This window comes from Peromyscus maniculatus, chromosome 22, assembly GCF_049852395.1.
Source record: "Peromyscus maniculatus bairdii isolate BWxNUB_F1_BW_parent chromosome 22, HU_Pman_BW_mat_3.1, whole genome shotgun sequence".
NCBI lineage: Eukaryota > Metazoa > Chordata > Mammalia > Rodentia > Cricetidae > Peromyscus > Peromyscus maniculatus.
The window spans coordinates 12520578-12544386 of record NC_134873.1 but is presented as its reverse complement, the minus strand read 5'-3'; the positions used below and the strand labels follow the sequence as shown (position 1 = coordinate 12544386).

At 40.0% G+C, this 23809-nt stretch overlaps 1 long non-coding RNA gene across 1 annotated transcript; it reads left to right on the top strand.

Moving 5' to 3' along the window:
- Positions 1–4360: 4360 nt before the first annotated feature.
- LOC143270170 (uncharacterized) lies at positions 4361–18965 on the top strand. Its single transcript, XR_013047158.1, has 3 exons — positions 4361–4540; positions 6200–18288; positions 18458–18965. It is a non-coding gene; the product is annotated as an uncharacterized LOC143270170 (long non-coding RNA).
- The last annotated feature ends 4844 nt before the right edge of the window (positions 18966–23809 follow it).

Below are 23809 nucleotides of genomic sequence, written 5' to 3'. Positions count from 1 at the left end.
AAAGGGCCTGACTGCTGTATCATGTGATCTGAGGATGTTCACTCTCTGTCCTTTCTTCTGTGACTGTTCTCCACATCTCCATTCCTTGTCATTTTACTGCCTGTTTTATACTGACATAATCCAGGTTCCTTGAAAGGACTTCTGATTAAGTAAACACTCTTTCCTCTCCAGAGTTCCCTGTGCATTCCTTGACCTAATTCCTTGGACAGGACAGAAGGCTGGCACCCTGGGTCTAGGAGTTGACCATGACCCTAGTGTGGGCCGGGGTATAAGGGGAGTGAAGGGACACGAGCCCACTTGAGCATGTGGCTCTGGCAGCCTTGCCCTTCTCCCCAGTTCCCTCTGCCTTGCTAAAAACCATTAGATTACACTCCTAAAGCTAGCCACTGTTACCTTACTTGGCACTGTCTCCTCCTGAGACTGACTATCAAGGTCCAGCCATCTAAAGTTCAGCAGTCAGAAGCCCCCTTTGGTTCACCTAATTAACATGCCCAATTAAAATGCACATCCTAGCCTGTTATAACACAGACCTCCTGGCCAGGCGGTGGTGGCGCACGCCTTTAATCCCCGCACTCGGGAGGCAGAGCCAGGTGGATCTTTGTGAGTTCGAGGCCAGCCTGGTCTACAGAGCGAGATCCAGGAAAGGCGCAAAGCTACACAGAGAAACCCTGTCTCGGAAAACCAAAAAAAAAAAAAAAAAAAAAAAAACCAGACCTCCCATTTTTTTCTTCTTTAAATATTACACATGCAAGGTCATTTGTTGCTGGTTTTCTGCTGGAGTCAGAAAGCAGCTACTTTAACTTTGCTTCCCTGCTTAATAAAGGATCTCCCTGTGAAAACAGTGCTGGGGTGTGGTTTGTGCCTAATCCAGGGCCCAGGGGGAAGCCCCCACTGTGTGGGGTGGGGTTCTTCAGAAGAATGGAGCCTTTGTTCAGAGAGGGGCTGCAGTACCCCCTGCTAGGACCACAGAGAATGGAGGATGGACAGGTTTGGAATAAAGACATACAAATTGTGGCCCAGATCTATAAAGGCCAATTTTTTTTCTGCCTATTTTTTTTTAATGAGAGATATACTTGAGTATGACCTTGAACTGTTCTCCTAACCTCCACCTCTTAAGTGCTGGCATTGCAGGTATGTACCATCATGTCCTAGAACCAGGTATCAAATCCAGTGCTCTGTGCATGCTAGGCAAGCACTCAGGAAACTGAGCTACATCCCAGTTTTTCTTTTTTCTTTTCTTTTCTTTTCTTTTCTTTTCTTTTCTTTTCTTTTCTTTTCTTTTCTTTTCTTTTCTTTTCTTTTCTTTTCTTTTCTTTCCTTTCCTTTCCCTTTTTTTTCTTTCTTTCTTTCTTTCTTTCTTTCTTTCTTTCTTTCTTTCTTTCTTTCTTTCTTTCTCTTTCTCTCTCTCTCTCTCTCTCTCTCTCTCTCTCTCTCTCTCTCTCTTTCTTTCTTGGTTTGGTTTTTTTGAGACAGGATTTTTCTGTGTTGCCTGTAGACCAAGCTGGCCTTAAACTCACAGAGATTCACCTAGCTCTGCCTCCCGAGTGCTGGGATTAAATGTGTGCGCTCACTGCCCAGCAGGTTTTTTGTTTTTTGTTTTTGTTTTTTTCTTATTTCAAGATACTGTAAATGGCAGCAGTTTTGGGCCTTTCCCTTGTACTCTCTGTTACATTCCCCTCCCCCACAAATGCTGTTTTCAGCCCATGGAATGAACTCTGCCAAACTGGCCCACACAACACCTCGCTCCTGGCCATACTTCCCCATCCCTAGCAGAAAAAGGCTGGGGTCCTGGTTCTCCCTTACCTTAGCACCAGGCCCCGCCACAAAATCGCAGTAGTGCCAGTGTGGCTCCCTCCTTCACAGACAGTCAGAGAAAAGCTTCCAGCTCACACACACAGGTTCCCACTGCTCCTCAGATATCAGAGGGTGGGCAGCTGCAGTTGGTCCACTGGATGCCATTCCTTTAATGAAGAGGAATCTGAAGGAGGAGCCAGAGAGGAGACTCCTAGTTAAAATGGAGGTCCTGGTGCATGTGGAAGAGCTCTCTAGAGTCACTCCCCATGCTCCTAGGGTTTTGTGTGAGAGTGATCCACCACCCCACTCTGTCCTACTGTCAAGATAAAGCCTTGACAGCCTGCCCCTGGCCACTCTTGAGATTCCTTCTTAAGAGCCTCACCATGATATAATATGTTGTCTCAAAGGCTCCCAATATTCCAGCAACCTGTGGGAGGAGCCTGGAAGGTCTCCAGCTGCTCAAGGCTGTTTGTGGTGCAAGCCTGTGGTGAGACTCCCTAGAGCCTTTAGATCAGCAGCTCACAAGGTGGGGACTCAGTCTTTCCTGTCCAGGTGGCTGCTCCCACTGGGTAGAGCCGCCTACACTGTACACAGCCATTTTTACTGTCCCCTTCTAGATGTAGTGTCTGGGTCTAAAGTGTCTGCTCACTGGTGGTCTGCTCTGTTCCTGATGCTGCTCGGCCTAGCAAGGCTGGCCCTGTCACACCTGTCCTGGAAGTCTTTCCCGAGGTGCTTGGTTTGGGGGAGGGATATAGAGGTTGACAGGGATGCTTAAACCCACCCACTGCACTTTTCCTTTCTGGATCTTTCCTGAGCTCCCAGGGGAGAAGGAGGAAATATGGGGAAAGGGCAGGAACAGGAAGGTTCTTAGGTTCCTCCTCTCCCAAGAGCTCAGATTGTTGTGGAAGCTTCTGGGTCTCCACAGCAGTGACTAGATGCTGGGTGGTGGAAAGGTGTATAGTAAGTAACACCTCCTCCCCTTGTGGTTCCTGCTCAAGTGACTGGGCTGGCTGGAGAGCTTCACTAACTGTTTCACTTGTGTTGGGGCCTATGTAAGTCTTCACATCATGCTGGAGATGATTTAATTGCCCTCCTAACACCTCCACTCCTGTGCTCTGGGGTTCCTGTTCCTTTCTGGGTGGCACTGTACAACTGTTTCATCAACTTAAGCCCTTGGAGAACAGCACAGAGAAATGGCTGCTGCTTCTCTTAGTTTTTTCTTTGTCAAATGATAAAAAAGGTCTGTTTAACAATCTACCCACTTGTAAGTGCATGGGTGCTGTGTACAGTTCTTAATCTAGTTAACTATAATTCTGGATTTTTTTTTCCTAAGATGTATCCACAGGTGTTGAGGTTCTGAGCCACCAAGCTGAGCTCTAACAAATAGTTCAAAGAGTCTGACTTTCCATTGGTTGAAGAACCATTGTTTGAATATTTTCCACTCTTGATTTCCCTTCTCACTGAAATTTCAATGACTTTAAAAATGTCTGTTCTCATCTCTTGGGACTTAAAGCAGTATTAACGTTGCCTCTGAATAAAGTCACTTAAATGAAACAGGTGAACATTAATATTTTACAAGGTGCAGATTTATTGTGGTTCATGGTACTACATGACCTTTTCATTTATAGATGCCAGAGGAAGAGGTGGAGAACTTTGCATTTCAGACAGAAGTCACTCACCTCATGCACCTCATCATCAATGCTTTCTATTCCAAGGAAAATTTTCTTACAGGAGTTGGTTTCTAATGCTTCAAATGGGAGTATTCCGTTGTATTTTTAAAAGCTTATAGAAGTGGGAGAATCAGTGTGTACTGGGATACTTAGTGGGAGTGATTGACAGGAATAATCCATCAGTTGATCCCAAAAATCTGCCACAAGTTTGGAAGGGAAGGGACACTTTATACAAATGGAATAATGTGACTATATGTATGTAATTATAGGCCTGGGACAAGATTCACTATGAGAGTCCAAGAGAACCTTCTAAGTTAGGCTACAGTAAAAGCTAAAAATAGGCATCATCTCCAACCCTCAGGGATGTATGCTGGCCCTGCTAGACACAGGCACTGGAATGATCAAAGCTGACTTGGGAACCATTACTAATCTGGCACAAAATTGTTGATGGAGGCTGTCCAGGTGTGTGGCCTTTGATCCATAATATTCTCAACTCATTACTACTTTTGGGTTATTAATTTTTCAAAACTTGTTTGAGTGGTGTATGTAGTATATTTTAGAGTGAGTACTTTTGGAGGTCAGGGAAGAACTTAAGACAATTAGGTTCCTGAGAACTCTTCCTTCTGCAGAGCCATCTTGCTTGCTCTCCCTTAACTTTAAATCCCTTTTGCTAGTTGTTGCAAGGATCTCCATGATTGGGCAGTACGGGACTGGATTTTACTCTGTCTATCTGTTATAAGAGAAAGTGGTTATGGTCACTGAGCACCATGATGATGAGCAGTATGCCTCTGGGTCCTCTGCTGGTGGATCCTTCACAATTCATACAGACCACAGTGACCTGGCTGTGTGCATTGTGCTTGGTGGAATTCTCTGCATAAATTAGAAGTCTTGAGCATTGTATTTTAAAATGGTCTAGTTGAAGTTTTAATTCCACATCTTCATATTTTATTATGATTCATCTTTATATAGGTGAGCTCATTGACTGTGAAACCAATGTGATCCTTCACCTGACAGAAAATCAGACAGACTGGGCAGTGGTGGCACAGCACTCAGGAGCCAGAGGCAGGCAAATCTTTGTGAGTTGGAGGCCAGACTGGTCTGAGATCTCAAATACTGAGATCAACAAGAAAAACTAAAACTGAATTGATTTGGGAATTTATTTTTCCAAGGGTTGATCATTGGTAGATTGACAATATTCTGGCTGGAGATCCAGGTATCTGCATAAGGGGCCTGCTAGTCCTGCCCATTCACAGAAGAGGTAATGTCTGGTCTTGTGGTTTGAACTTGGCTACAGGTTAAATGTAGCCTGTGAGTTAAGTTTGGAATTTAGAGAAGGGGATTGGAGATTCCAAGACAGGTTCATTGAGGGTCTGTCCACTGGGGTGATGATGGGGAGAGGGGCACTGCTTGTAGCTCCTGTGGATCAAGCCAGTTTGCTCATGTGTCTCCATCCTCAACAGATGTATGTGAATGGTTGGAGCCTGGTAGCTGCTAGCCTGGGAAGAGATCCTCCACAGTCTCCACAGCTAGTGCAAGGACTCAGTGAGAGAGAAAGTGACATAGGATGAGTCTGCATACCCTTCTTTAGCATCTTTGTTATCCTCAGGTTCCTTGTAGGTCCACTAAAGATGGATCCAGGGCTGTGGGTAGTCAGTGTGCACAGATTCTGGTGACCCTGTAAACACAGGCAAAAGATCTCCGTGACTCTATGCTGGAGTCACAGTGGCTGTTGTCTATTACTTTGGCCCTTTCCACAGGTTCAAAATGCATGTGGCCCAGCATGGGGCATGGTGCCCTTTGTAATAGGGTTACAAGAAATCTACCATACCTGGCCTGATGTCACTTATAAGGGAGGGAAATATTGAAGTAAATTACATTATACGATCATAGTTCACCATTTACATTTAACCACATATTGGTGTATATGTGTGAGTGTGTGTGTGTGTGTGTGTGTATGTGTGTGTGCATGTGTGTGTGCATGTGTGTGTGCATGTGCATCACCATGATCTGATAAATTATCAGATTCTGGCAAGGGAAGTGGTTAAAGAGAGCATATCCTCTTTAAAAGTGATCTTTTATACAGTATAAACTGAATGTTTTATACAGCTTTCCAAGCTCCTAGTATATAATTAATAGTTAATGGACATCAGCTTGATATCTAAAATTAGATATGACTGTGTCTGGGACCTTCTCTACTTGCAAGTATAGAGATCTCTGTTGGAATTCACTACAGATATGCATAATGCCAACCCCCTGTCATCTTTAGAGGACATGCCAGGGCATGAGCCTCCAGGATCTCCAGAAAATTACCATTATGTCATATCTAGAATATGACTTTGTCATACAACTCTTTATACATGTCCACGCTAGAACTCATTACAAATAAAAGTGATAATGGTCCTATTTGTGCTAGAAATTTATTTTTAGAATATTAATATTTCTAAAATCCCTTACTATTCATAGGATAAAGGCATTATGAACTATCATCAAATACTTAGTTGGAAAATTTAAATTATAAAAACATAGGTATATACACATACCTAACTTCACAATTACTATGCTATACTTAGTTATGCTAACTTTAATTTCACGCTTTAAAGGGTAATGCTGTTTCATCTCCTTTTGACCTAAAGGAAACACAAGATGAGTATGTGTTAAAAATTCATAAACTAATCAATAGTAAGAGTTTGATGTTCTTTTAATAGAAGAATGATGTTATGCTTGACTCTTTTCAGAAATTGAACAAAGCCACAGGTGTCACCCATTCAATGTATCTGATCCAGACAGCATCCCAGAGACCATCAGTCAACTAAAGATAGTTGACAAACTCATAAATACCAGACATCCCAAGAGAAAGAGTAAAAGATGCCTTGGAGAGACGTCAATGTTTTAAATCATCAAGTCAGGACTTTGGTGAAAAAATAAGGATACAATAATGCCTACTCCTCAAAAATGATGTTGTTTTGTCTACTGACCGTATTGCATATTAATTCTCAGCCTACCAATGCAGAATCCAGTGCCTTTTATTGAGGGGATAAAAGATACACCTGTGACGGGACACAACATGATCTTGTTTGCTATTCTCAGGCAACTTTCCCTCTGGTAAACTACTGTGTTAGGGATGAAACTTTTTTGTTTATTTGTTTTGTTTTGTTTGGAAAATATGATTATACTGCCCCTCATGTCAATTATAAAGGCTAATGTGGGACAGGATATATTTTGTCCATTTTCCTCAGTAAACTTTTGCAATTGGTCATTAGAATTAAGAGAGCTTTTTTCCCTGAGAATTGTATTGTTTTTTTCCATCTATTGGATTGTATAATGGTTGCAGCTACAATGGCTTTTTTAATTGCCTATATCAGTAATAGATACTGGAATACAAAGAAAATCTTAAAGATGGCCTGCATGATTATAAAACTATTAATATTACAACCTTATTCTACCTCTTACAATCTTTCTGCTTGCTCTTCCCAGATGTTTCCTGAGCCACAGATGCTGGAGCTGTGATGTAGATGTATCCACTAGGGCTAGACTCTCCATGATCTTCCAGAATTTGCAGGTGTCCAACTGTGGTTTTCTGTGATGGTCTCCATTTTCTGTAAAGAAAAACTTTTTAAATGAGGGGTGATAGATATACTTATCTGGTGGCATCATTTTGCATTAAGAAATTAATACGATACTTCAGGAAGCAGGTGGAACACTGATATAAAATCTAAGTTCATGAAAAATGTGTGATAACCTTGATAGTATACTTGATGGTACCTAGAATTACCAAGAATACACCACAGTGCATGAGTTTGTGAGGATATTTTTACAGAGATTCAAATAATGTTTGAAGAGCCATCCTGACTATGGAGATTATCATTCTGTGAGTTGGGTTCCAGACTAAGTGAAAAGGAGGAAGTGAGAAGAACATCATCATTCATCAACATTCTTCCCAACTGTGGGACCAGATGCCTTTCAGTCTTGCTACCTGGCAATCCCAGAAATGATGGAATGGCAGTATATTCTCACCTTTGAGCTGAACTTTTCTATCTTATATGTACTGAAAAATTCTAACAATATATTCTTTAAAAAAAAATCTCATACAATATATCCTGACTGAAGCTCCCTCTCCCTTCACACTTTACAGTTCCTTACTAACCTCCTCTCTCACCCAGATCTACTCCCCAACTTGTCTTTCCCCAGAAAAAAGTAAGCCTCTCAGGGACATCAACTAAACATGGCACAAGATAGGAGTCGCAACCCAGTAGGAGGAAAAGGGTCCCAAGAGCAGGCAAAACAGTCAGAACACAAAGCCAACAAACATAACGTATAAGCCGAAGTCCTAGAGTAGACTCATGCAGACTTCATGATTGAGGATTCAGTCTCTCTGAGCCCTATGAGCCCAGCTTACTTGATTCTAAAGGCTGTGCTTTCTCAATGCCCTTGACTCTTCTTGCTCCCACCATTTCTACTTCCCTTCTTTCACTGAGTGCTGAGTGGAGGGACCCAATGGAGACCTCAAACCTGGGCTGTTGCTGTTTCTCTCTCTCTCTCTCTCTCTCTCTCTCTCTCTCTCTCTCTCTCTCTCTCTCTCTCTCTCTCTCTCTCTCTCAATAATGTTTGACTGTGGGCCTCTGCTCCCCCTCCCATTAACACAGCCTCTCTGATGATGTCTGGACTAGGTATTGGATTATTTGTTTTGACAATGTCTAGTTTCTTTAGTTCTTATTTATGATGTGTGGAGTTGGTGAAAATCTTTTTCCATTCTGTAGTTTGCCTGGTTTTCTGAATGACAGTGTCTTTTGCATTACAAACCTTTTCAGTTTCATGAGGTCCTATTTATAAATATTTGATCTTAGTGCCTGAACAGTTTTCTGTTCAGGAAGTTGTCTCCTGTGCTAACTCATTCAAAGCTGTTCCCAACTTGCTTTCCTATCAGGTTCATTTTGATTCACTTGGACTTGAGTTTTGTGCAAGGTGACACATATGGATCTATTTGTATTCTATATGCTGATATTCAGTTAGACCAGCAATATTTGTTGAAGATTTTTTTTCCGTTGTGTATTTCTGGTTTCTTTATCAAAAATAAGGTGTCCATATGTGTGTGGATTTGTGTTTGGGACATCAGTTGACTTCCATTGACCAGTGACTAACATGTCTGTGGTTATACCAATATCATATATTTTATTACTATAGCTCTGTAGTACATTTTTAAACCGAGGATGGTGATACCTCCAGAAGTTATATGATTGTTCAGGATCATTTTAACTATCTTTTTTTCATATGAAATTGAGTATTGTCCTGTGGCGATATATTTTACACCCTGATAATATATTGTGTGTACTAATGAATTTATCTGGGGATCAGAGGACAGAGCCAGTCACTAGATTAGACATAGAGGCCAGACATGGTGGTGGCACACGTGTTTAATCTTATTATTCAGAAAGCAGAGATCCATCTGGATCTCTCTGAGTTCAAGACCACACTGGAAACAGAGCCAGGCATGGTGGCGCACACCTTTAATACCAGCACTTGAGATCTCATGACTTTTCTTGGGAAGCACACACACCTTTAATCCCAGGAAGTGACATGACTGCATGGAGAATGATGTATAAGGCATGAAGAGACAGGAACTAAGCAGCATTTCAACTGAGACCCTCAGGGGTGAGGACTCAGAGGCTTTCAGTCTGAGGATTTGTGGAAACAGGATCAGCTGAGAAGTTGGCGAGGTGGGGTTGGCTGTGGCTTGTTTTGTTTCTCTGATCTTTCAACTTTCACCCCAGTATCTGGCTCTGGGTGTTTTTCTATTAATAAGATGTTTAGCAATTCATGTTACATTGTCCTTTCAGGTTCTGTAAAGCATTGTGTTGGAATTTTGATGTGGATTGCACTAATTCTGTGGCTTCCTTTTGACAAGATGACCATTTGTAGTATGTTAACCCTCCTGATCAATGAGCATGGGCGTTGTTTCCATCTTCTGATACTGTTTTCTTCAAATCTTGGAAGATTTCTTATACAAGTCTTTCAGTTGCTTGGTTAGTTATCCAAAGATATTTTATATCATTTGTGGCTTTTGAAAATGGTTTTGTTTTCCTTATTTCTTTCTCAGTTCATTTGTGATTTGTAAATAGGGGTGCTACTGATTATTTTGTGTGTGCCTTAAGATTGTTTCCACCAACTTGAAGGTGTTTATCAGCTGTAAGAGTTCCCTGGTAAACCATTTGTGGTTACTTATATAAAGTATTGTATTATCTGAAAATACCAATACTTTGACTTCTTTGTTTCCAATTTGTATACTTTTTATCTCCTTCAGTTGTCTGAATGCTCTAGCTAGAGTGTAAATTACTACACTGAATAGATATGAAGAGAGTGGAAAGTCTTATCTTGTTCCAAATACAACAGTCATCTAGTGTTCTGGAGCTTTCACATTAGGGGTATGGTGTCTGAACCAGTTAGGAATAGATGAATTGCTGGAAGCTAACCTTAGCAGTTGAACCACAGAGCATCTGAAGCCAGTGCCGTTAGGTGGGCTGCATTTCTTCCTCTTCTGCAGTGTGAACAAAATCAGGCTTTATATATATATACTTCTTTATTCCCATAACCTCTCAACCAGCAGCTCACAAGCACTAGATGTGTCTGCAGACTCTGAACTTTCATAAGTTAATCACTCTGCCTTTTTTGGATTAAATTGGTTGAAACAATGTCATATGACCAATTTCCTGGGAAGCTAGGAAATTGAGTGATTTTTTTTAAATGAAGGAAGGAATAAACAAGAACAATAGTGATGTATTTCTCTCAGAGCACTTACTAAGCATGATAATCACCCAAGAAAAGTCTGTGAGAAACCACTTCCTTCTAGTATTTGCTCAAATTGTGAGTAAATTTTTTCTCCTACAAAGGACATGAAAAATGTTGCTCCCTGTGGAACTGTAGCCTTCTGGATTGTGTGTGTGTGGGGGGGGGAATGTATGTTTTTTGTGTGTGTGTTGTGTGTGTCTGTGGTGTTTATGTATATGAGACAAAGACAGAGACAAAGAGACAGAGACATGTGAAAATTGTTACCAGATTATAGGAAGATCAATACAAAAATATCAAATATTAATAAGGTACATGGATATATAGGTGCACACATTTGCTCTATATTTAAGAAGCCTAAACAGCAATAGTTCCCATTTTAGTGAGTTTCTAGTACATCTTACTTTCTAAAATACCCCATTTATGTGGTGGTTTATAAGCCTGTTTGCCACTGCATGAGTTAGGTTCCTGGAAAGAAATAATTTTGCAATGGAGAATCTTGCAGGCACTTTAATCAGCTGTAACGAAACACAGTAGAATTGTGCCTGGCTGATAGGATGCAATGTGAGAGGGGTTAGAACTTGTGGGTTGTTTTCTTTTTTCAGAGTTAGTGTAATGAGTCCTTTTCCAACCTCCTCTCCTTGGCAGCCTGAGCCATTTAGGATTTTTTTTTTTTTTTTTTTTTTTTTGGTTTTGTTTTGGTTTTGGTTTTTTCCCCGAGACAGGGTTTCTCTGTCTAGTTTCGGTGTCTGTCCTGGATCTCACTCTGTAGACCAGGCTGGCCTCAAACTCACAGAGATCTGTCTGGCTCTGCCTCCCATGTCCTGGGATTAAAGGCGTGCACCACCACTGCCCAGCTTAGTTTGAGCCATTTAATCATAAGAATCATGCTCAACACCATGGCTGCTATCTGTTTCCCATGGACTCTCTTTAAAGTGCTTTCATTTTCTCTCCTCAGCTGTTACAGTGCATTTTCATTAACTGCCAACTGTAGCGATCTCCCATCACAGTTTCTTTTCATTGATAATCTCCCTCTATGAATATATTTATAGATTTAGACTCTTTTCAAGTTTTCCAAATAGATCAAGCCTTATCTAGAGAGAAAGCTAGACAGTTTTCCTTTTGGAATCAACCTCAGAAAAGTTGTGAACTTAGCGCCTAGAGTATAAAAGACCTCAACACAAGTTAACAGCTGGTTGAGCGGAGGTCTCGATGGGCAAATATTTGCAAAAGCAGGTAGAGTCTTGTGAGTCTGTAACACCATTGCACCTACAGAGTGGTGCAGGGTAGAGACTGAGGAAACCATCAACTCTGTGCCAGCTGTCTGAAGCATTTAAAATGGCAGGATACACATTTACAAAATCCTGAGATACCCTAAGACAGCTTTCTATCTCATTGCTACTGAGATCTTTGCACATAATTCTTCATGCCCACATTCTGTTATTGAAACAATAATTTTTTACTAGCATATTGCATGAGAATACAATTCTGAAAGAAAAATGACAGAACTTGTATGTATGTAAGGTTGGAAATGTGCAATAATGGCAAAGGTCTTGATAACCTATAAAATGGGATATAAATTCCTATGCTGTATAACTCAGTCAGTACAGACAAGAATTCATGACTGAAAATGTTTACTCAAATTGTATTTGTCTGCTCTTTTCTCACCACAAATGTGTTAATGCCTAAGCCTGCACTTTAGCACTGGTTTGCCACTGCCAACACTTTAAGTTTGATGTAATGAGAGAACATTTATGTTGGTCTCTAGAATTCTCTTTTAAAAAATTCTCCACAAAAATTTTTGTTACAAATATCTAACACAATACAAAATTTGCATAACAATAATTACCACTACTTTAAACGCATTGCCTAGAAACATTACAAATTCAACAGTCCTCAGTAAACGTCTGATTGTGCACTACACCTCCTGAGATCCTGATCCTCTGTATAGAAATGAGAGGTAGTACTAATTGCATTAAGACTTAGTATCTACTAAAGAATGTTCTAGGAATACATAAAGTTTATGAAAACATTTCAGAAATCATACTGATTTTGTTTCCTTTCTTGTGAATAAACTAAGGTTCCTGTTAATTTGTACTCTAACAAAACTATTTAAAGCCAAGACTTATTTTCAGAAGTCTTTTAAATTACTTACATAAGGAGAAACTAGGTTAGGGAATTTCTATTTTGGGAGACAAATGAAACAATTTATGTAAAGTAGCTTGATTAAACAATTGCATTAGAATTACTGCAAACAATTCTTTATAGACTAAGAGAAAATTGTAAGAGACTAAAGCCTTCTCTTAAAAACTGAAATTAAAGAAGCCATTATATCTACATCATGTGGGATATGCTTTACTAAGATATGACAGACCACTCTACCTCCCCCTGCACAAGGATTGTGTCCTGTCTTTGGGGAAAAAAGATGCCTAGTGCCTTTTATAGTTCCCAGCATGTGGTAAGCACCAAGTAAATGCTGAGTACATAAATTCTGGTTTAAAAAATTGAGCTCTGTGGTTGAAACTTTAAAGTGTTTTTCATCATTAGGCTGTATTTATTGAAACAATGGAATCTATCCCTTATCAGGATGGAACATACAGGGAGATTAGTTTTTCCTTCCAATGGGCAGTGCTCTGTCTGTGGAAATGCCATCAGTGTACTGGGCAGCAAAGATGAAATCCAAATGATCAATATTAAATTGCTGTAGTAGCCACCTGAAAATGAAGTCTTGGTTCTAATCTCACTGTGGTATCTGTTAGATTATTTTAAGCCCTGAAAAGAAAAGTCAAAGGGCAGCTTTAATATATCGACATTAGTGGGCATCCTTCATGGAGCTGTGCATAGCAGAAATAAAATATGAAGTGTGGAGAAAATTAAAATATTCAAAGAAAACTACACTAAGTCAGGGGCATGTGGGAGACAGGAAATGAGTATAATGTTGGAGCAGAGTTCTGAAATTGGACAATAGATAGTGAAATATAAGCTTTATCTCTTGCACAATTTTGCCCAAGATTATCAATGAAGATGATAATCCATGTAAAAATATTACAGATTGTGCAGAATTGACAAGTAGGTGTATCAGTGTGCAAATGGACTATAAATGAAACAGCTGTGAAAGTAGAGTCTTTGAGGTGATTTAATATTAAATAGATAGTGATTTGCCTAAATACATACTTCTAAAAGACAGACATTCAGTCCTCCAAGTCTAGTTGCATTATAATCTCACTTCAAATATTTGAAGTAATGCTTCAAGTATGTTGAAGGTATTGTTTTTGTTGTTAACTCATCTATGCTTAAAGAATTAGATCGACACATTTGAATATATATCATATTTAGTAAAGACTGTAAGACATGCTGGAGGTGAGTGAAAGGAAATCACATAAATCTATGATTTTTCAGTCTCAGTAGAACTAACTGTAAGTTCTCAGCTGAAGCTGTAATTACTAATGAATCCATTTAGTGACTAACTGAAACACAAACCAGGAATATTTTAAAACATCACTACTGTTAATACCAACATTCACTACTGGTAAGAGTTTACCAAGGTATTAATTGCATGAATCGGGATGTAAATATCTGATATTCAGGACATCTGTTATGTGATCTCTCTGAAAGTGTCACTTCTCATAGTTTGAAAACCACTGATGTAACACTTATTTTCAAGATTTATTTTAATTACAGGGATGTGGTGTGTTTTTCTGTTTGCAGGAATATTTATGTATATTAAAATAAAAACATTCACCTCCACAGGCCAAAGGCATATGATCCTTTGCCTTAGAATTAGAGGTAGCTCTGTGCTGTCTGATGTACATGCTGGAAACAGTTCATCAGTTCATCTTCAACAGCAGCATGCACATTGAAATTCTCAAGCATCTCTCAAGATCCATTCTCTTTAAATAATCTCTGAATTTCCACCAAGTGGATGTCTAAAAGAGATCTTGGCAAAGACAACACTGGTTGGTAGGCCAAAGTGTGATGTGATATTTTATTTGTGCTGAAATGTGGTGTTTTATTTGTATGTTAATAAATAAAGTTTGCCTGGAGACCAGAGTTCATGGTCATTCAGCATTCAGGTGGTGGTAGCACATGCTGTTAATCTGATCACGTGGCAGCCAGAGTCTCTGTATATTGAAAGGACACAGCCAAGTGTGGTGACAAATGCCTTTAATCTCAGTACCAACCATAGAGACCTGGAAGTCTGTATAGACAGGCAGTGATGAGGAAGTGATGTGGCTGGGCTTAGAGCCAACGAAAAGGGAGGACAGGAAGGCAATGAAGGCGCAGGTGAGGCAGGAAGAGGCTCTCTTGGGAAGCTCTGGCGAGGTGGTGAGCTAAGGTTAGTTGGCGGCTATTGTTCTGATCTCTACAGACTGCACCTCTGTATTTGGCTCTGTGTTTCTTATTTGATAAGACTGTTTAGGAATTTGTCTACAGTGTGACTCTCATAAGACAGCACCCACAAAAGGCAAGCAAGGACAGCTGAAAACAGGAGGATGAGTGTTCACTGGGGATGAGGCCACTATGTATTGTCTAACACCTAGTGATCAGGACTGAAAATCCATATTAGCAACACCATTAACTGGCACATGAAGCCCATGTCCTTTGTTGAGAAAAATTATAGGAATCCTTTGGTTCATGCCTTCTCAATGACTTATTAAATGTGTAAGCTCTGATACTGATCACTTCTGTCTGGAATTCTGTTGTATGCTGATGTAATAAAATTAAAATAAGATCTTTTTAGTTGGTCCACACATCTAGAATTCTATAATATATAGAATAACTGACGACATGGCTGAGAAACTGAGTGAAGGGCTGTAGGTGCAGCCTGAGGAGGGCTAAGATGGCTGCCAGTGTGGTATTCTTATTTTTATTAACTGGAATTTTTTCTAAAATTGCTTTTCCCTTCTTAAAAAGCTTTATTTCTTATAGTTTTATGATTATTGTATAATTATATCATTTCCTCTTTTCCTTAATTCACTCCCAACTCTCTAGTATACACATCATTGCTCTCTTTAAAATTTATGGTCTGTTTTTCACTATTTGTTATTACATGAATATTTTTATGCACAAATATATTCCTTAATATTGGCAACTAAGTTTATGTAATCTTCCTTGTACGTATATTTTCAGGGCTCAATCTTTGGTACTGGTGGGAGATTATTTCTTAATTGTCTTTTGGAATGAAAAAGTTTAGAAAAGGAAACTTCATTTTTTTTTGAAGGGTTTAGGCATCCTTGTCTTCCCCAATCCACCTTGGTGTGACTATTGTTGCTTTTCTTGTTCATCTCATGATTAGGCAGCCATTTTAGTAAGACAACTATGGATATAGCTTTGAAATTACTAGAAGATACAATATCACAGAAACTCCCTGGATCTTACAATCTTTCTACACAATATTTGGTAATGTTCCCTGAGCATCAGATTTGGGAGTGGTCTGGTAGATGTATCCAATTGTACTGGTTTTTCAAATTCTGCAATTTTTATTGGTTTTGTTTAATAGTCTCCATCTGCAGCAAAGTGAAATCTCCTTGATAGGGAGTACATTTATCTATGTGTATAAGGAATTTTTTTAGAATATAGTTAAGGACTGTGCTGCTTTAATACAGTGGTGTATTGTTCAAGACTAAAGACTTCACAAACCCTGGTAGTTGGTTAGTTACTAGGTAACTAGTAACTAGTTACCTGGGTAAACTGGGAGGGAGGCATAAAAGGAAGGGGTGGGGAATGGGAACATGAGTGATCAAAATGGCTGAGTTGGAGGAGGGACTGAGAGGGAGAGCAATCAAAGAGATACCTTGATAGAGGGAGCCATTATAGGGTTGGGGAGAACCCTGGTGCTAGGGAAATTCCCAGGAATCAACAAGGATGACCTCAGGTTAGACTCCTAGCAATAGCAGAGAGGGTCCCTGAGTTAGCCTTCCCCTGTAATCAGATGAGTGACTGCTCTAATTGTCATCATAGAATCTACATCCAGTAACTGATGGAAACAGATGTTGAGATCCAGTGCCAAGCACTGGGCTGAGCTCCTGGAGTTCAGTTGAAAAGAGAGAAGAGGGATCATATGACAAAGAGGGGTCATGATGAGGAAAATCACAGAGACAGCTGACCCAAGCTTGTGGGAGCTCATGGACTCTGGACTAACAGCTGGGGAACCTACATGGGACTGAACTAGGCCCTCTGAATTGTGGGTGACAGTTGTATGGGTTGATCTGTTTGGGGAGCCCCTGGCAGTGGGGCCAGGACTTATCCCAGGTGTATGAACTGGCTTTTTACAGCCCATTCCCTAGGGTGGGATACCTTGCTCAGCTTTGATGCAGAGGGGAGGAGCTTAGCCCAGCCTCAACTTGGTTTGCCAGACATTGTTGACTCCCCAAAGGAGGCCTTATACCCTCTGAGGAGTAGATGGGGTTGTGATGAGGGAGAGATGAGGGGTGAAAGAATGGGAGGGAGGGGGAACTGGGGCTGGCATGTAAAGTGAAAAGTAAATAAATAAGAACACCAAGTAGATTGGATCAGAAAAGATGGTTCCACCCTGATGTAATAATCAAAACACTAAACATACAGCACAAAGAAAGAATATTAAAGGCTGCAAGGGGAAAAGGACAAGTAACATCTAAGGGCAGATCTATTACAACTACACCTGACTTCTCAGTGAGTACTCTAAAAGCCAGAAGGGCATGGACAGATGTCTTGCAGACTCTAAGAGACCACAGATACCAGCCCAGACTACTAAATCTGGCAAAACTTTCAATCACCACAAACCCAGAAAACAAGATATCCCATGACAAAGTCCAATTTAAATGGTATCTATCTGGGTGGAACTCCACTGCTCTGGTGCAGTCCCCATCTATCAGCAAGCAGGCGAGAGAGCTGCCTCCAGGTGCCTCCACCAACCCCTGCCACCCACTAGACTCTCACCCTCCAAGACAGACTCTGCTACTCAAGCCCATACATCTGAACATCCTCCCAATGCCCAGCCCTCCATGTAACCCCAGGAGACTACATAGACACAGGCACAAATAACACCAGTTGGAAGAACAGATGAGTGACTGGCCTTCCAGCTCAATTGCCCTAATATACAGACCCTAAATCTCAAGGCACATCCCATGCTGCTCTCTCTCCCATCTCTACATCAGCAAGGCAGCTTGGCCCTGACCCCAAGTCTGGTGGAACTCCACTGCGCTGTTGCAAACTCTACCAGCCAGCAAGCACATGGGAGACCTGCCTCCAGGCTTCACCACCACCACCCACTTGACTCTATCCCTCCAAGACCCACTCTGCCACTCAAACCCAGACACCTGTGGCCAGCCCTTCCCCACAACCCCATCAGACTACATAGGCACAGGCATAGACCACACTATTTGGAAGAACAGACACAGGCACAACACACACCTCTTTAAGAACAGACTACATAGGCACAGGCACGATCCATACTAGTTGGAAGAACAGATGAGTAAATGCCAGTGTAAGAATATATTCAACAACCAGAGCAAGATCATACCACCAGAGCCCAGTGATCCTCCAACAGCAGGACCTGAACATTCCAATGCAGTGGAAACACAAGAAAATGGCCTTAAAAATAACTTTATGAAGATGATAGAAGCCCTTAAGGAGGAAATAAAAAAATTCTCTTAAAGAAATTGAGAAAAAGAAAAACAAAAATTGGAAGAAATCAATAAATCCCTTAAAGAAAGCAAAGAAAAACAGACAGGTAAAGTAAACAGTTCAAGACTTGAAAATTGAAATATAAAACACAAAACACAAACCCAGAGATTCTAGAAATGGAAAATATGGAGAAGCAAACAGGAACTACAGATGCAAGCATCACCAACAGAATAAAAGAGATGGAAGAAAGACTCAGGTGTTGAAGATACCATAAAGGAAATAGATTCATCAGTCAAAGAAAATGTTAAATCCAATAAATAGTTAACACAAGACATCCAGGAAATCTGAGACACCATGAAAAGACCAAACTTAGGAATAATAGAGATAGAAGAAAAATCCCAGCTAATAGGCACAGGAAACATATTCAACAAAATCATAGGTGCCGGGCGTTGGTGGCGCACGCCTTTAATCCCAGCACTCGGGAGGCAGAGCCAGGCGGATCTCTGTGAGTTCGAGGCCAGCCTGGGCTACCAAGTGAGCTCCAGGAAAGGTGCAAAGCTACACAGAGAAACCCTGTCTTGAAAAACCAAAAAAAAAAAAAATCATAGAAGAAAACTTTCCCAACCTAAAAGAAGACATGCATATAATGGTACCAGAATATTACAGAAAGTGAAATAGACTGGACCAAGAAAAAGTCCCCTAGCCATATAATAATCAAAACACTAAACATACAGAATAAAGAAAGAATATGAATAGTTGCAAGGGAAAAAGACAAAGTAACATATGAAGGCGGATTTGTCACAATTATACCTGACTTCCCAGTGGAGACTCTAAAAGGCAGAAGGTCCTAGACAGAAGTTTTAGAGACACTAAGAGACCATGGATACCAGCCCAGACTGCTATACCCAGTGGAGCTTTCATTCACCATACATGGAGAAAACAAGCTATTCCTTAACAAAACAAGATTTAAACATTGCCTATTCACAAATCCAGTCCTACAGAATATATTTGAAAGAAAACACCAACCCAAGGAAGTTAGCTGCACCCAGCAAAACACAGGCAATAGATAACCTAACACCAGCAAATCCCAAAGAAGAGAAAAACATACCAAAACTACCATCAAACCAAAGTTACAGGAATTAACAATCACTGGTCATTACATATCTCTTAATATCAATGGAATGAATTCATGAATAAAAGGACAGTGGCTAACGGAATAGATATGAAAACTAGATCCATCATTCTGGTGCATACAAAGAATACAAATTAATTTCAAAGATGGACATTTCTTCAGAGTAAAGTATTGGGAAATGATATCCCAATCAAATGGACCTAAGACTCAAACCTGGTGTAGCTATCCTTATATGTAACAAAATAGACTTCAAGCTAAAATTAATCAAAAGAGATGGAGACATTGCATACTCATGGAAGGAAAAATCCATCAAGAGGAAGTCTCAATCCTGAACATCTATGCCCCAAATATAAGGGCACCCACATTTATAAAAGAAACATTACTAAAGCTCAAATCACATATCAAACCCCACATACTAATAGTGGAAGACTTCAACACCCCACTCTCACCAATGGACAGGTCTGCCAAACAGAAACTTAACAGAGAAACAAGGGAACTACCAGATGGCTTAACTCAATGGACTTAATAGACATCTACAAAACATTCCCTCTAAATACAAAAGAGTATACCTTCTTCTCAGCACCTTATGGAACCTTCTCTAAAACTGACCACATACTTGGTCATAAAGCAAATCTCAACAGGTACAAAAATATTCTAATGACCCCCTATACCTTATCCATCACCATGGGTTAGAGTTCAGAAACAACACAAGCTACAAAATCCTACAAACTAATGGAAACTGAGCAACTCTCTACTGAATGACCACTGGGTCAAGGAAAAAACAAAGCAATTAAAGACATCCTAGATACAGATTGGAAAGGAAAAAGTCTAAATCCACTATTTGCCCATGATATGAATGTATACAAGAAGTGACCACAAAAGTTCAATCAGGGAACCCCTACAGCAGAGAAAACATTAATGTGGCAGGATACAAGATTAACTCCAATAATTAGCAGCACTTCCATATACAAATGATAAGGAGGCTGAGAAGGAAATCAGAGAAACAACACCCTTTACAATAGCCACAAATAACATAAAATATCTTGGGGTAACTCTAGCCAAACAAGTGAAAGAACTGTTTGACAGGAACTTACCTTCTCCACATTTACTCAAAATAGTACCTGAAGTTCTAGCTACAACAATAGGAAAACTAAAGGAGATCAAGGGGATACAAATTGAAATGGAAATTTCAAAGAATCATTATTCACAGATGATGATAGTATACATAAGTGACCACAAGAATTATACCAGGGATAAACACCTTACAAAAATGGCTGGCTGCAAGAATAACTTAAAAAAAAAATCCTTCTATATACAAATGGGCTGTGAAGGAAACCAGGAAAACAACACCTTCCACAGGAGCCACAAATTATATAAAATAACTTGGTGTAAGTTTAACTAAGCAAGTGAATGACCTGCACAACAAGAACTACAAGTCTTTGAAGACAGAAATTGAAGAACATATCAGATGATGGAAAGAGAGCCCATGCTCATGCATTCACAGGATTAACATAGTTTAAATGGCCATCTTGCCTAATTCCTATAGAAATTCCAACACAATTATTTATAGACCTTGAAAATTTTTTTCTCAAATTCATGTGAAAAAAAATCCAGAATAGCAAAACAACAATCCTGTATAATAAAAGAACTTCTAGAGATATCAACATCCCTGATTCCAAGTAGAGTCCTGATTTCAAGCTCTACTACAGAGCTATAGATATAAAAACCTTATGGTATGCACATAAAAACAGACAGGTTGATCAATGGAATCAAACTTGGGACAGACATAAATTCACAGACCTATGTGTTGTTGGTTGTTTTTTTTTTTTTTACTCGTTGGTTTTTTTTGGAGGACCCACCACCCAGCTCACAGTGAAATACATATGGAGCCTTATTATTTCTTATAAATGCCAAGCCTTAGTTTGGCTTGTTTCTACACAGCTTTTCTTGACTTCAATTATCCCTTCTACCTTTTGCCTCTGGGCTTTTTCCTTTTCTTATTTCTGCATCTGTTACTTTCACTCTTAATTTGTGGCTAACTGTGTGGCTGAGTGGCTGACCCCTAGTAGTCTCCTCTCCTTGTTCTTGCCCTTTCTTCAATACTTTCCTCCTAGATTTCTCCTCCTATTTATCCTTTCTGCTTGCCAGCTTTGTCTATTCTTTCTCCTGCCTTGATATTGACCATTCAGCTCTTTATTAGACCAATCAGGTGTTTTAGACAGGCAAAGAGTAACACAGCTTCACAGAGTTAAACAAATTCAATATACAAGAATCCAACACATCTTTGCATCATTAAAACAAATGTTCCACACCATAAACAAATGTAACACATCTTAAAATAATATTCCACAACACCCATGGACACTTAATTTTTTTTTTTTTTACAAGGAATCAAAATTATACGCTGGAAAAAAGACAGCATCTTGAACATATGGTGCTGGTCTAGATGGATGTCATTATGCAGAAGAATGCAAATAGCTCCATATCTATTGCCCTGCAGAAACTCAAATTCATGTGACTCAAAGATGAAATGAAAAACTAATACACTGAACCTGATAGAAAAGAAAGTGAGGAATAGCCTTGAATTCATTGGCACAAGAGTTAATTTTCTGAAGGGCAACAACAGGGCAGTCACTAAGAACAATAATTAATAAATGGAACCTCATAAAACTGAAATGTGAAGTACACAATAGGACAAAATGGCAGCCTATAGAATGGGAAAAGATTTTCACTAACTCTATATCTGACAGAGGACTGATCTCCAAAATATATAAAGAACTCAAGAAACTAGATATCATCAAACCAAATAATCCAATTAAAATAAAGGCTACAGATCTAAACAGAATTATCAGCAGAGGGATCTCAAATGACTGAGAATCACTGAAAGAAATGTTCAACATCCTTAGCCATCAGTGAAATGCAAACAAAAACAACTCTGAGAGTCCATCTTACACCTGTCAGAATGGCTAAGGTCAAAAACTCAAGTGACAGCTCATGCTGGCGAGCATGTGGACCAAGGGGAACACTCTTCCATTGCCTTTGGGAGTACAAACTTATACAGCTACTTTGGAAATCAATATCATGGTTTCTCAGACAATTGGGAATTGATCCACTCCAAGACCAACCTATACCACTATTGGAAACATACCTAATAGATATCCCATTAAATCACAAGGACATTTATTTGCTTAACTTTGTTCATAGCAGCTTTATTTATAATAGCCAGAAACTGGAAACTACCTTGGTGTCTCTCAACCAAAGGATGGATAAAAAAATTGTGGAACATTTATACAATGGAATATTACTCAGCTATTAAAAACCATGAAATCACAAAATTTGCAGACAAATGGATGGAATTACAAAAAAAAAAAAAAAAAAAAAAAAAAAAAAAAAAAAAAAAAACCTCGAGTGAGGTACCCAAGACCCACAAAGACAAAGATGGTATATACTCACTTATAAGTGAATATTAGCTGTAAAGTAAAAGATAACCATGCTACAATCTACAGACCCAGAAAGGTTAAATAATAAGGCAGGCTCAAGGGGGGAGGGTACCTGAATCTCCCTGGCAAGGAGAATTAGAATAGACATCATGGATAGAGGAGGTGGTGGTAGGGACAGGTACAGGAGAAACTAGGTGGGTAAAGAGGGAGGGAAAGAGTACTGGGAGAGACAACTGGAATTGGCGGGGGGTCATCCCATGGACGAGCAAAAACCTAGTACAATGGAAATCCCCATGAATCTTTGAAGGAGGCCCTAGCTAAGACTCCTAGCAATGGGGATATGGAGTTTGGAATGGCCATCTTCTGTAACCAGGTAAGATGTCCAGTGGAGGTATTGGGATACCAATCTAGCCACATAACCTTCAACCTGCAATTGGTCCTACTTATAATATGTGTTGTGGTAAAGGCTGGGCTGAAATTGTAAGAGTGGCCAAGCAATTACTTGTCCAGCTTGAGTTCCATGCAAGGAGAGGGAGGCTACGCTTCACAGTACCTCAAGGGCCAGGACCCAGAAATTGATAGCCAAGGAAGGATAGAACTAAAAAAAAATCAATGAAATGATTCTTAATTACATTCTGCTATACTCATAGATTGGTGCCTGGCCAAATTTTCATCAGAGAGGCTCCAACCAGCAATTGATGGAAACAGATGCAGAGACCCTCAGCCAAATATTAGGCAAGGCTCAAGGAATCCTGTAAAAGAGGGGAAGGAAGGATTCTAAGAGCCAGAGGGGTCAAGGACACTACATGAAACCCTACAGAATCAAGTAACCTGGGCTCACAGAGGCGCACAGAAACTGATCTGACAATGAGGGAGCCACCATGGAACTGACCCAGGCCCTCTGCATATATGTGACAGTTGTGTAGCTTTGTCTTCTTGTCAGACTTCTAACACTGAGAGCAGGTGCTGTCTTTGACTCTTCTGCTGGCTTTTGGGAACACAGAACTCATACTGTGTAACCCCATCCAGCCTTCAACTTAATATGCCGTGTTTGGTTGATATCCATGGGAGGCCAGCCCTTCTCTGAATAGAAGTGGAGGAGTCGATGGGGGCAGATGGACTGGGAGTAGAGGATGGAGCAGAAACAGCAGTCAGGTTGTAAAAATAAATAAATAAAAATTAAAAAAGGTTGCCACGGTTGTGGTATCTCTTCACAGCACTAGAAAGCCTAATTAAACACTGCATTACAAGCATGAGCCAAACACAGTACATTCACCAAGAGTTCTGTGTTACATGAATAACCTTCCTACAATACAAGCATCATGTTTGTTAGGCTACTCATGTCAGACTTGCACAGTACATGCACCATATGTAGTGATAAACTGATC